Source organism: Eubalaena glacialis, chromosome 11, assembly GCF_028564815.1.
Source record: "Eubalaena glacialis isolate mEubGla1 chromosome 11, mEubGla1.1.hap2.+ XY, whole genome shotgun sequence".
In the NCBI taxonomy this organism is placed as follows: domain Eukaryota; kingdom Metazoa; phylum Chordata; class Mammalia; order Artiodactyla; family Balaenidae; genus Eubalaena; species Eubalaena glacialis.
This window is the reverse complement of record NC_083726.1, coordinates 36,924,282-36,937,574: the sequence shown is the minus strand read 5'-3', so window position 1 is coordinate 36,937,574 and position 13,293 is coordinate 36,924,282. Positions and strand designations below refer to the sequence as shown.

General features: G+C 36.2%; 1 pseudogene; it reads right to left on the bottom strand.

Moving 5' to 3' along the window:
* Nucleotides 1-12,849, bottom strand: part of LOC133101644 (uncharacterized) — a 52,318-nt pseudogene extending 39,469 nt beyond the window's left edge.
* Nucleotides 12,850-13,293: the final 444 nt, after the last annotated feature.

Genomic DNA, 13,293 nt, shown 5'->3' with positions numbered 1-13,293 from the left:
ACACCTAAGATAAGAAGTATTTATTAAATAAATGAAATAATGAATACCATATGTGCTGAAATATGTAGTAAATACTAGAGTTTTCTCCCCAACATCCCTACCCCAAATGAATAGGCTAGCCACATGGTATTAAATTACCCCTTGTCAGTGACTTGTTCCAAAAAGAATATGGCCATTCTGTCTCATGAAATGTTAGAAGTTCTGGAGGATTCTAGGGAAAATATTTCTTACTCTTAAAAGAGGCTTCTTTGTAGGCATGTTGCTGGATCTGGATCCAGCACCTGGAAATTATGCAGCCACCTTACTATGAGCCCTAACATGAAGACAACATGAAGGATGGAACTACAGAAAGGTTGAGAAAAAGATAAATCCCAAACTGAGCCTTGAAAAATGTAATTGTGCTGTTGAGTCAACCAGTCTGGAGTCTGCTTCTCCTCTGGGTGCCATGTTATGTGAGATAGTCAATATTCTAGCTGTTTAAGCTAATTTTAGTCTCTAGATTATCAGAAAAAGTTGGACATTTAAAAGTTGTTTTAGTTTGAAATGTACCTATTTGAGGTCTACTTAAGCTAAAAGCAAATATCCCCAGTTGGATAGAAGCATAAAGATTCTGACACTTCCTTGTTGACACTATTTGATATATTCACCTTCTTCTCACATCCACTTCCAAGAATACACTATGTGCTTTAGTTCTGCCCTAGGTCATCTTTGTACGTATCTCACTGGATTCTACTAGGTAATTAAGTAGGTATTTTTGTTTATCCAAGTGTAATGTTTATATATATATATATATATATATATATATTTTTTTTTTTTTTTTTTAAATCCAGGATATAATACTCATCACCACCTTAAATTATTGAGGCATAAAAATAATGACCTCAAATTCAACCTTCATAAAAAACATATCTTTATAGGGTAAACATCTCCTCACATAGCCTTGTCTTTTTTACTTTTAATTACCAAATCCTCTGCACACACACACCCCACCATAATCTCTCTCTTTCAGAAAAACTCTTTTAAACTCCAACAATTATCTTTGTGCTGCCTGTATAACTTTAAAATGAAGGGTATTTGAACTGGTAAATGGATTAAAAGGTTAATTGCCTAATCTTAGTTTCATTCCTGAAAAGACTATTTTGACCTATACAAGTTTCCTGTCTGGAAGCTAGGAATCTTTTGAAACATACTTAAATGAATCAGTCTTATCTCAAAGGTTAACTACTTTTACGTAATTATTCTAGTTTCTTGGCAACTGGTATTTTTCTTGTTATGCTATTATGTTTGGAAAACTATGATCTCTAACCTTTGTTTCTATTAAATATTTTGAGAAAATATTTTGGAAAATGTCATAAATATTTGAATAAACCTTGTATATTTCCTTCTTTTCAAGATGCTTGCACTCTGAAAATAAAATATCTGAAAAATTAGATCCATTTCAGAAATTATTCTATTTCTATTTTTATTAAATATTTAGGATGACAAATTGGCCCTTCAAAGGTGTTAGAAAAATATTTCATTTGGAATAGCTTGCATAAGCTATGAAATGTCCCAGTATAGTTCTCAAAAATGCTGGTGAAAAATCGCAGTTATTCTCAGCATACCGTTAACATTTAAGCATCTCACATTCAGTAGTGGGAATTTGAAATGTTTCATGTCTTAAATTTCCCCAATGTGTTATTAGCTTGAATGTTCACACTTTGCTTACATGATAAAAATAAAGCTAGTATTGATTTTATTGGGCTCAGTTCCTTGAGTTTCATCTTAAATGATCATACTTTCATTTTTACACATTTGATATCTTTGATTTGGATTCAAGGATATTTAAAATATACTGTTTCTTAGTGATATTAAAGTACCATGATGAAGAAGTGACATTTAAGATTTTGGCTATTGATTCCACTCCTGTATAATTTTTAGGAACTTATAAAAGTAGAGAAAAACCTGAGGCAGGGCTGTCAGAGTTAATATCCTCATTAAATTATATTTTTCTTTTACCAGTTCAAAAGACAAGGTCCTTAGTTAATGCATTTTAACTCTTCTTTTCTTTCTAAAATAATCTTCATTTAGAAAGAGACCTAAGTCAATGTTTAGACATTTCCATGAAGGAAAAGTAATGGAAAAAGCACTAAATGGGATTGTCAGCAAGGGAAGAAGAAAGCCACAGTGATACAGCCTGAAGGCATAAAGGCAAGGAAAAGTGAAATAATAAGAGAGAAAAGAGAAACATACAAAATCAGAGAATACCTAGATAGCACAAAGAAAAATGCCTGTGTTTTTGATGTAGGAAGTTTGCTAAGCCAGGGTAGAATTCATCAGCAGATGAGGTGATGATTAAAGAGGAGCAAATGGGGTTGACTGAGTTAGGCTGGGAATAGTCATTACCTCATGAGAACATTTATGTGGCTTGTCTCTAAAGGCCAATAAACTAACACATGACCTGGCTGCCATGGAGCATGGAGCATAATGGGTCAATACATCACAACAAGTCTAAGTAGAGAATTGTTTCATTTCCAGTATCTTTGGTCTTCTAAAAAAATATGAAATATATAAAAATACAAAAGAGTATATTAAGAGTGCACAGCAATGTTTCTCAAACCTAGTTATGTATCAGAATCACTTGGAAAGCATTTGAACCCAGACACCTCAGGATAAATCAGTCGGTGCCAGGGCATCCGTTTTTGGGTTTTGTTCTTGGTTTTTTAACCTCTTTAGATGAGTCCAAAGTGCAGCCTGGATTGAGAGCCACTAGCAAAAAGAACGACAATAATATTAATACTCATATATGCATCATAAGCTTAAGAAATATAACATCACCAATTCCTTTGAAGGCCTCTGTGTTTCTCTAACAGAATTACCACCACTGCTCACCCCACATGTACAAAAGCGTACATATCCTACACTTTGTATTAATCATGTCTTGCTTTTCTCTCATGTATCTCCAAATATTTTAATTTTTAGCTTTCTGGCCTTAGAAGTTTTTATAAATGGGGTTATACTAAATATACTCTTCTACATAAAGATATTCTTGATATTATTATTATTATTATCCACTGGTCCGATCACCTACCAAACCACCCAGAAATTTTTGGCCTGCTATAGCAATGGAATGGATTTTAAGGGTACGACCTGAGTATTGCCTGGAAGATGGTATTCTACAAGGATAGGGCCCCATCCTCCAGGACACAGCATACACCCTAACTAGCAACCATGAAAAGGTGCTCTGTCCTGAGTAGTTAGAATACAAGGAACTAGAACCAAGAACTGGAAACAGGAGTGGCCTCACTTACCATCACTCTTGATGATCTACTTGGGGATTTTATATTAACTGAACCCCCAATTCTAAGTTTATAGAGAGCCTGGTTCCCAGGGAAGGAATGCTTCCATCAGGGGACACAGATTCCTAAGAACTTTTATTCCATGGTTGCCATCTAATCACTTTGTGTTCCTCATTCCAAGAGACCAGCAGACAAGAAGTCGCTATATTGGCAAGGGTAATTGACTCTAATCCTTAGGCGAAGTTAGAGCTTCTGTTACACGATGAAGGTGGAAGAGACTATATTTACCACCCAAATGATCTAGGTGTGTGTCCTTTGTCATTTCTTTGCCCAGTGTTGATGGTGAATGGATGAGGGCAGCAGCCACGGCTAGAGAAAGGCTTAGTGAACAGATGCTCAGAATAAGTGTTTGTCACCCCACACATAAAGCACCTAAACCAGTAGATGGGGTAGCCAAGAGTGAATCTGGAATGGTCAGTAGAGTAGAGAGACAATGAAGGTCAATTATATCTCCAGGAACTGTTGCAATCGTGAGGGCTGTAATATGTCCACTAACTTTGTCTTTGCAAATTTACACAGGAATAGAGATAAACAAGAATCCTGGAGTTGTTTCCAGGGAGGTGAACTTATATGAAGCAGGTAGCTCCAAGTGTGGGCAATCGTGGAGGCTATGGGGAACCAGCTTGTGGTGAATCCAGATGCCTCGCTCATTCCCCCAGCCGCTAGGAATGTTGACTTCTGACAACTCACAGCTGAGGCCCCACTCGGCATGGCTGGCAGCCAAAGAGAGCAGCTTTGCCCAAGTTTATGGCTCCTTTGCAGAGGATACTGCATTCAGTGACAGGTGCAACATGGAGGTTAAAATGCCCAGCTTTCTTGCCTCAATTTAGAACATCTCTGAAGAGCCATCCCAGTTCCAAAACTTCTACAGGATTGACTAAGGCCTCTCTTGCAATTGAATTTCAGTTCAATTTCTCCCTCTGCTCAGCCATGCTTTGCTTCCTAACAATGTTTTTCTGGAGAGCTCTCACTATTAAATGTCCTGAATGCAAATCTTTTCATCAAAGTCCTTTCTCTGGGGTACCTGAACAGAGACAATGTCCCACAATCTTTTACATTTTTATATGTGTGTGCTTTCTCATACCTTTTTTTTTTTTTTTTCTGGTTTGGTTTTTTAAAAACTAATTTCTAGTTCACTAGCACCTAGTTCTAGTCACTGTTTTCAGCTGTGTTCAGTCTGCTGTGCAACTCATTAATTACTTAGCTTCAGATACTTTCTTTTTTCATTTATGGAATGTTCATTTCATTCTCTTTTATAGATTTTAATTCTCTTTTAAATTCTCCACCCTTTGATCTACTTTGCCTCTCTTTTTCTCTATTGTTTTTTTAACATTAACCACAGGTTTTTGAAAGGCCTTGTTTGCTAACTCCAGTATCTGGCTCATCTCTCCTCTCCTTTGCTCATGAGAGTTGGTCATAGTTTCTCATCTCCACACTTGTAGTAATTTCTTGTTGCATGTTGGACATTGTGCTCTAACTCTTGAGGTTCTACATTATGTTATCTTCCTTTGTTGGTAAATAGAGTGAGGGTTGGAGCACCTGAATCCAATCAGACGTTAATTAAAGTTGGGGCTGGGCTTCTGTTTTATGTAAACCCAGCCTGATTCTGCTTTACGCCTGCTCATCATGTTTGCTGTGCTCCCTCTCTGCCTGCACAGGGTTTTGATTCTAAGTCGGTAAGTCTCTGTCTCCTCCAGTTTGGAAGACTGCAGAAAATTCAACTATATGTCCTTCAGAGATCTCAACCCAGCTCTTCAGTCTTCCAGCTTACCTTGCTTCAAAATACGGCCAATTCCTTGAAGGTAAGACTAGTAGTATATTTGAGTTAGGTTATTTCCACAGGACTTCTGGAGATTTCACTTTGCCTTCAGGAAGCTTTTGGCCTAGTTCTCAGCTTGCTGTATAGCACCAAAACTTAGCAAATGTTCTGTGAGGAGGAGCAGTTGCGAGTTTGAAAACCCCCAGGTTTCCAATTTGTTCCACTACTCCTGCAGAATCACTAAAATTTTTGCTAGTTTCTCTTTTCTGTAGCCAAGGGCCTGACTGATCAAGCCAGAACCTCCACAAGCACCCAGAGTTAGAAAATGCCTGCAGGAGAAAGAAAGAGAAAAATCCTTGCTCACAAAAAAGAGTTTTTCTTCTTTCTGGAATTTTAGTTTGTTGCTTCTAAAGTTCTCTGATGCTTTTAAAATATGATATTTATAACTTCTCTGGTTTTGTGCAGTTTTGCAGCAAAAGTGCTTTCTTGTCCTGACCTATTTTAAAACAGAACGCTTGTCATTAGTTTTTAACTACATCAGTTATACATTGTTAATATTATGGTTTGGTAAAATCAAGCTTTCAATGATTTATTTGAATTGAATTTATTTATTACAACTTAGGTTTTCTTTTGGGTCAGTTTCTTTCTTCTTGAAGTACTTTCTTTAGAAGTTCCTTTAAGGAGTGTTTGTTGGTGGTAATATTCTTAGTAAATGTTTGCATAGAAATGTCTTTAATTCACCCCAATTCTTGAAATATGGTTAAATTGGGTATACACTGAATTTTCTCTCTTGAAGATTTAATCCAACTCTCTCTTGCCTTCCATTGTTGAGAAATATATTGTTGGTGTAAATGTAAGCTCTTTGTAAGTTGTTCTGTTTTTCTGATGGGCTTTTAAAATCTTTTTATGTTTGGTGTTTTTCAGTTTCCTTGGATGGCTCTGACTATAGATTTATTTATTTTATTGTGCTTAGGATGTATTTTGCTTCCTGAATCTAGAATAGGAGTCTTTTATCAATTCTGGAAAATTTTATTATGTCTGAATATTCCTTCTGCCCTTTCTCTCTAGGTTTCCTAGAAGTCCAATGAAATGTTTATTTTATTGCTTCACTACATGTTCTAAATCTTTTACTCTCATCTGTATTTTGCATCTTTTCCCCCAAGTTTCATTAGGAATAATTTCTTCTGACCTACCCACCAGCTTACTAGTTCTTTGTATAACTATGTCTATTCTGCTGTTAAATTGATTCAAAGAGATTTAAATCTCCAGAGTTTCTGTTTGATTCTATTTCCAATCACTAGGGTCAACTTTTATAAACATATTTTAAAACACATGACTATCTTATTTTCTTAACCCTTCTTTTATATTTTATATAGTTTTTTCTGTGTTACATTCTAAATATTATTTTTATATCTTTTCAATTCATTTATTCTCTCTTCAGAATTTAATTAGTGTCTAATCTGGAGTTTCTAAATTCAATTATTACATTTTTATTTCTAGAAATCACATTTGGTTCTTTCCAAATCTGCATGGTAAATCTCAAAACTCTGTTACTGTTTAATTACAATTTTAATGTAACAATTAATATAGTATTTTATTAATAGAAACATTTTTATTATCCCTGTGATAATTCTAATAATTGTTGCTTTTGCATTTCTACTTCTGCAGTTTATTTTTTCTGCTCTCTTGTGCATGGTGGCTTGTCTCCTTCTGTGTTTTATTATTTTTATTTGTAAAATAATCCTGGAATTGTATCTTTGAGAATACTTGATCCTAGATTTAAAGTTTGTTTGCAGAGAGAGAATTTGTATTTCATCTGCAATGTACCTGGGGGACTCTAACAGTTTGAGGCCACTCTGAACTAATTTTTGTTTGGACTCTTTTTATTTTTCCCCCAACACAGCTGTGAGTATTAATTTCAGCATCGTATTCCTATTGAGGGCAGGTATTCCAATAATTTCTCTCTGTGGAGCAAGTTTTTTTTTTTCCTGGTTCAATTATTTTAATAATCAAAGTTATTAGACTAAATGTAGTTGGAAGTAAACCCCCAAATTTCAATGGCTTAAGAGAATGAAGGTTTATTTTCCTCATGCCAAGTCTGATGTGGAGTGGGCTGTCCTCTCACATTTTTAAACTGTACTGTGTGGAATACATTACCTCTAGAGGGCCAGGTCTGGAAATAGAGAACATCATTTCCACCCGCATCCTACTGGCCAGAATGCTGTCACACAGTCCCCAAAAAACTGCAAGGGAGGGTGGGAAATGGGCCTTCCTCTGTGCCCAGGAAGAGAAAGGATTATGATCAACATATAATACTGTTTCTGTCACATCCAGCAAAGTTGAATGCTTTTCTGGTGTCCAGCATTATGTGGAGGTCTCCATTCTGACTTCCCAACTTTCAGGGGACCTAAACTTTTTTATTAATGCTCCCCTAAGTCAGGCTTATGGCTAATTAAAATCAAATCCTTGGGAATGTCATTTCTAGTGCTTCAGGGCTTTATGGGTTTGTACTTTGTTGACAATTCTGGCTTCAGAGAATTTCCCTTATTTTTCTGCCAGCTCATCAGTGAATATTTTTAAGCGTTTTTGGTTTGTTTGCTTTTTTAATTGGGGTATAGTTGCTTTACAATGTTGTGTTAGTTTCTGCTGTACAACGAAGTGAATCAGCTATATGTATACGTATATCCCATCCCTCTGACACCTCCCTCCCCACCCCCCATCCCACCCGTCTAGGTCACCACATGTGCACTCTTCTTAGGTATTGTGTACCAGAAGATTTCTTAGGACTCGTCTGACATACTGCTAAAAATGGAAGTCAACCTCAGTCTTTTTGAGAGGTTATTCTGGGCCCAACTGATAGCCATACACTGTGATTTCTCATATGGAAGAAGAAACTGGGTGATTTCTTCATTTTGAAAGTGTATGAAATGTTAGGGCTGCCAGATAGCTGCTTCCTAGTCATACCGCCTCTCTCAATTTTATACTTTATGTGAGAATCCAAGTTATTCCCAGACCAAGTTATTTGAATTGTTTCCAAGGGGCTGCTGTTATCTAGCTTTCATTTAAATCAGTACTGTGTCATCTTTCTCATTTTTCTTTCAAGATGTCCTTCAGGGACATTTAACCTGTGGGGAAGAAGAACTAATTTGATAACACAAGATACAGTTGACACTTGAACAACATGGGTTTCAACTGCATAGGTCCACCTATACACTGATTTTTTTTCCATAGTAAATATGACCCAAGTTGGTTGAATCTGAAGATAAGGAGGAACCCTGGATACCACGGGCTGACCATAATAAGTTATATGAGATTTTCGATTGTTCAGAGGGTTGGCATCCCTAACCCCCAAATTGTTCAAGGGTCAGCTGTAAATTCATAATTACCCACATTCCAATTACAACTAAGTAATATAAATGACATGAAATATTGAATTTATAGTTAGAGTATTAGCATTTCCTTTTTTATAAAACTTTAAATAAAGCTCCCTTGTAGTAAAAACACACTGAAAACTCAAGAATTAAGATAAGTGGTCCAATCCAAGATTATCTTATTGTGAGTTGTCAGTTATAGATCATGAACTAATTTAAATGTCATGTTTAATTACCTGTAAAGATTATTTTGTATTTTCTTAAAAAAAATGATTACTGTGGCATAGTTGATTTTATTTATGTTAAGTTGTTATTAATCAGGACTATATATTCTCATATAGTGTTAAACAAATTTCTATTGCAAAAAATGCTTTAAAATTACTTTTGAAAATTTTTGCAAACCTTAAGAGGCAACATTGGATGAGCTCGATTTAGGATTTTAGATTGAAATTAGCTTTAATTAATTCAGTGTCTTGATAAAGTCTCTTCTGTTTTTGTTACAATATTTCTAAAAGAATTTCAAATCGAAAAAATTTCTTTAGCCCCAATTTTCTTTTTTGTTTTTGTAAACTGACTTCAGGAAATCCACCATAAATATTTGCTAAACAGTAGAATCAGTACTACATAAGGCAAACTTAAAACTTTTTCAAACTCTTTTTCTCAAATTATATCTTTCAGCTTTTCAAATGATATTCCCTGTTAAGAATTGTTTTTCTATATTGCTCCCTTTAAATGTTTTACTTTTCTATCAATTATCAAGAAAAGTTGATTTTATGAACCTAATTGATTTGAACTTACCTTATTATAGTCTCAAATTGTCAAATTCATGACATGTACTCTAATACCATTGTCAGTTTGGTTATAGAAGGTAATTGTTGCTTTTTAAATATTATTCTTGAAACTTTTTCTTGTCTTTAAATTTGATAGATAATATTCCCTTTTTCACTCATTTCTTTCCACGACAGTATAGATTGTTGCATGAATAAGACACTGCAGCTTATAAACAGTACCTTTAAGTCCAATGAAAAGAGAACATGTATTAGTTAAACAAAATTCAGCTGAGTAAATTTGAAAATCTAATTGGCTTTATCCAGTGATTCATGAATCTGGCAGCAACCCACCTAGTAAACAGGTGCTCCAAGGAGTTTTGCAAATTGGAAGGCTTTTCTAGATATAGGGTGGGACAAGGAGGTTATTAGCAAAAAACAAAACAAAACCAAAAAAGAATTGTTTCAGACTGAGTAACCTTTCCTTAGAGGGAAGGGCAGGGAGTCTTATCAAGCAGATTACCTTATCAAGCTGACAAGGAAATTCCACACTGATTGGTTTAAAATTCCATTCCTGGGAGAGGCTGAAACTGCAGTTGGGTTAGATACTAAGTCTAGGTGAGGTTTAGCAGAAGTGACTCCAGGCTTGTTTCTTTTTAATGTAGTGTTTGCATTAAAAAAAAGAAATCCTGTTTTGTAGCCATTGTGCAGGTTTTCTCTCAAACATTGTTTTGACTTTATTCACGATTCCAGCAAGGTTTCCAACCTGCATCTTATAAGTATTACAAAGGTGAAGGAATATCTGCTAATGAAAGCTAAACTGGCAATAGCTGGATATGCAGTGTAAGTATCAATTGGGCATCACAAACAGAAGAAAACAGAGTATTTGAGGAACGGATGACCACACTTGAATTGGAGAGTTCAGGAAAGATCCAAGGAGGCGACAGAACTTGAAATAGTCTATTACACTTATTCTCCTTTTTCCTTCTCTATGTTAAGCCCCGAGCTTCTAAACATTTTATGGGTGACTTTTTTCTTTTGTCGTGGGACTATTTTACCAGGTTAAGTTGAAAATGGAAACTTTTATTCCTATATCTAACACCTGGAAAAACACATTCTTCAAGTAGGTAGTTTTTTTTTTTTTAAATTTATTTATGTCTGTGTTTTGGTCTTCATTTCTGTGCGAGGGCTTCCTCTAATTGCGGCAAGTGGGGGCCACTCTTCATGGCGGTGCGCGGGCCTCTCACTATCGCGGCCTCTCTTGTTGCGGAGCACAGGCTCCAGACGCGCAGGCTCAGTAATTATGGCTCACGGGCCTAGTTGCTCCGCGGCATGTGGGATCTTCCCCGACCAGGGCTCGAACCCGTGTCCCCTGCATTAGCAGGCGGATTCTTAACCACTGCGCCACCAGGGAAGCCCAAGTAGGTAGATTTTTATACCTTAAGGGAAGTCTTGTTAGTAGATCCCATTGAGATTCTTTCACCAGAGAAATTTCTATGTACCCAACATTTTACAAACAATACTTGAGTGTTCTTGGAATTTATGCATTGATCCCAGGCTAAGAATATAATATTTCAGTACCAATTGAATCAAATTTGAAAGTCTTAAGAAGGAAAAAGTAGACTACAATGATAGTGAATGATTCAGCCACTTGATTAGTTTCTACCACTTTTTCTGTGTATTTCTATAGCTTTGTGTCTTTTTGTTATGCAGATTTGAAGTGTTGAAAACTGTACTCCATGTATTACATACCCTAGATGAAATAAAGTATTTAGGGAACCATGTAGGTTAATGAGTTCATTGAAGAATAGTAAGACTGGTCTGAAGGGATTAGTTGTCTAAGGAGAGGAACAAGGAGGAGGAGGCTGGAGAAGTTTCCAGGGATCCAGAATAAACAACTTCTGATGAGAACTGTGTATATTAGTCTGTTTGGACTGCCACAATAAAATACCACAAATTGGTTGGTGTCAACTGAAAAAAAAAAAAGCACAGTGTGCGAGTTGTGAGTTAAGTTTTATTTGGGGCAAAATGAGGACTATAGCCCAGGAGACAGTATTTTTAGGTAGCTCTGAGAAACTGCTTCAAAGATGTGGGGGCGGGGGGGAAGGTCAATATATATGTGATTTTGGTGAAGGGGGAGTACATGCAATCAAGCACATATTTTTTGCAGAAGTTTTCTGCTAGTCTCATGAAGGTTATTGCTAGTCACAAGGAGCAGATATCACCATGAAGGATTTTAGGGCTTTTCTAGATATGAGGAGATGCAAGAATTGGGCTCATAAAATCTTCTTCTGAAAATATCTATCTGAAAGACCTGTTCTGCCAGTTTTTCCCAGAGCACAGAGTGCCTCATTCCTGATCTCCACCCTGAACTCCTTTCAGGGGGTGTTGGTCAGTAGCTGCAGTGGCTCATAATTTGGTCCTTGTAGAGGTAGATGGCAAGTGCCAATTTGTAGGTGACAGTGGCTTCAAAAAAAGAAATGTATTTTCTCACCGTTCTGGAGGCTAGAAGACCAAGATCTAGGTTCCAGCTGATTCAGTTTCTGGTGAGGACTTTCTTCCTAGCTTACAGACAACCTCCTTTTTGCCATATCCCAAAATGGCCTTTCCTAGGTGCATGTGTAGAAAGAGAGTATGCTTCCTGGTGTCTCTTCTTATAAAGACATTAATCCTATCAGAGCAGGACCCTACACTTATGACCTCATTTAACCTTAATTGCTTCCTTAGAGGCCCCATTTCCAAAGACAGCCACACTGAGAGTTAGGACCTCAACATATAAATTTGGAGGGGAGGGAAACAGTTCATTTCATAACCCTGTGTGTCTCATAGTAGGCTGTAAGCCAATAAGGAGTAGCCGAGGACGTTTCTCAAGTTCAGTTTCTGAGCCGTCTCTGTTCAACTCATCTGACCAAATGCAGATTCAGGGGTTTCTGAACTCACATATTTACTGAAATAAAATCTCTAGGATTGGGGCAAAAATATCAATTTTAAATAAGACCAGGTAATTAATTTGTACATCAAATATTAAGATTCATAGCCTAAAATACTTAAAAAGAGTTGATACTAGGAGAAATCAGTAGTTTCCGTCAGAAAGGCTATTTTATTGAGCACTTGTTAGACTTCTACTGTGTATAAATGGAAGTGTTGATGAGGACGACATTTTTTTCTTCCCTTTTAAGTTCTTCTGGCTGGTCTAAGAATTAAATTTACATGAGACAGATGAACAGGGGAAAAAAAAATTTAATAATATGTATACATGGGAGAGACCCAGGAAAACTGAGTAACCCCTGAAAATGGCCAGAGCCCTCACCTTAAATACCGTCTTCAGTTAAAGACTAAAGAGGATGTTGGGGGTAGAGGTTTGGGACTTCAGAGGGGAGGAAGGCAGATCACACTGAGATGGAAAAGCAAATTTTGGGTAAATGTTTGTTGGGCCCTGCAGAGGCAATAGGACAGAGTGGACTTTGATCCTAGGCCATGTTGAATTTCCCTACCATACCTGGATCATATTCTCTATAGAGATCTCTCTGATAGCTCTTATCTGGAATAGGCCCTTTATCTAACTTCTTTGAGGCAGTTAAGAAGGATGTAACAAGAAAAACTTTCTGAGTCATTGTTATTTACTTATTTATTTATTGAAAATTTATTTTTATCTAATTTTTAAAAATTGAAGTATAGTTGACTTATGTTAATTTCCGATGTACAACATAGTGATTTGATAATTTTATAGATTACACTCCATAAAAAGATATTATAATATTACTGACTCTATTCTCTTTGATGTACATTACATCCTGTGAATTATTTATTTTATAACTAGTAATTTGTACCTCTTAATCCCTTTTACCCATCCCCCAACCCACTTCCCCTCGGCAACCAACTCTTCATTCTCTCTACCTATGAGTCTGTTTCTGTTTTATTTGTTCATTTGTTTTGTTTTTTAGACTCCACATATAAGTGAAAACATATAGTATTTGTCTTTCTCTGACTTATTTCACTTAGCATAATACACTCTAGGTCCATCCATATTATTGCAAATTGCAAAATTTCATTTTTTT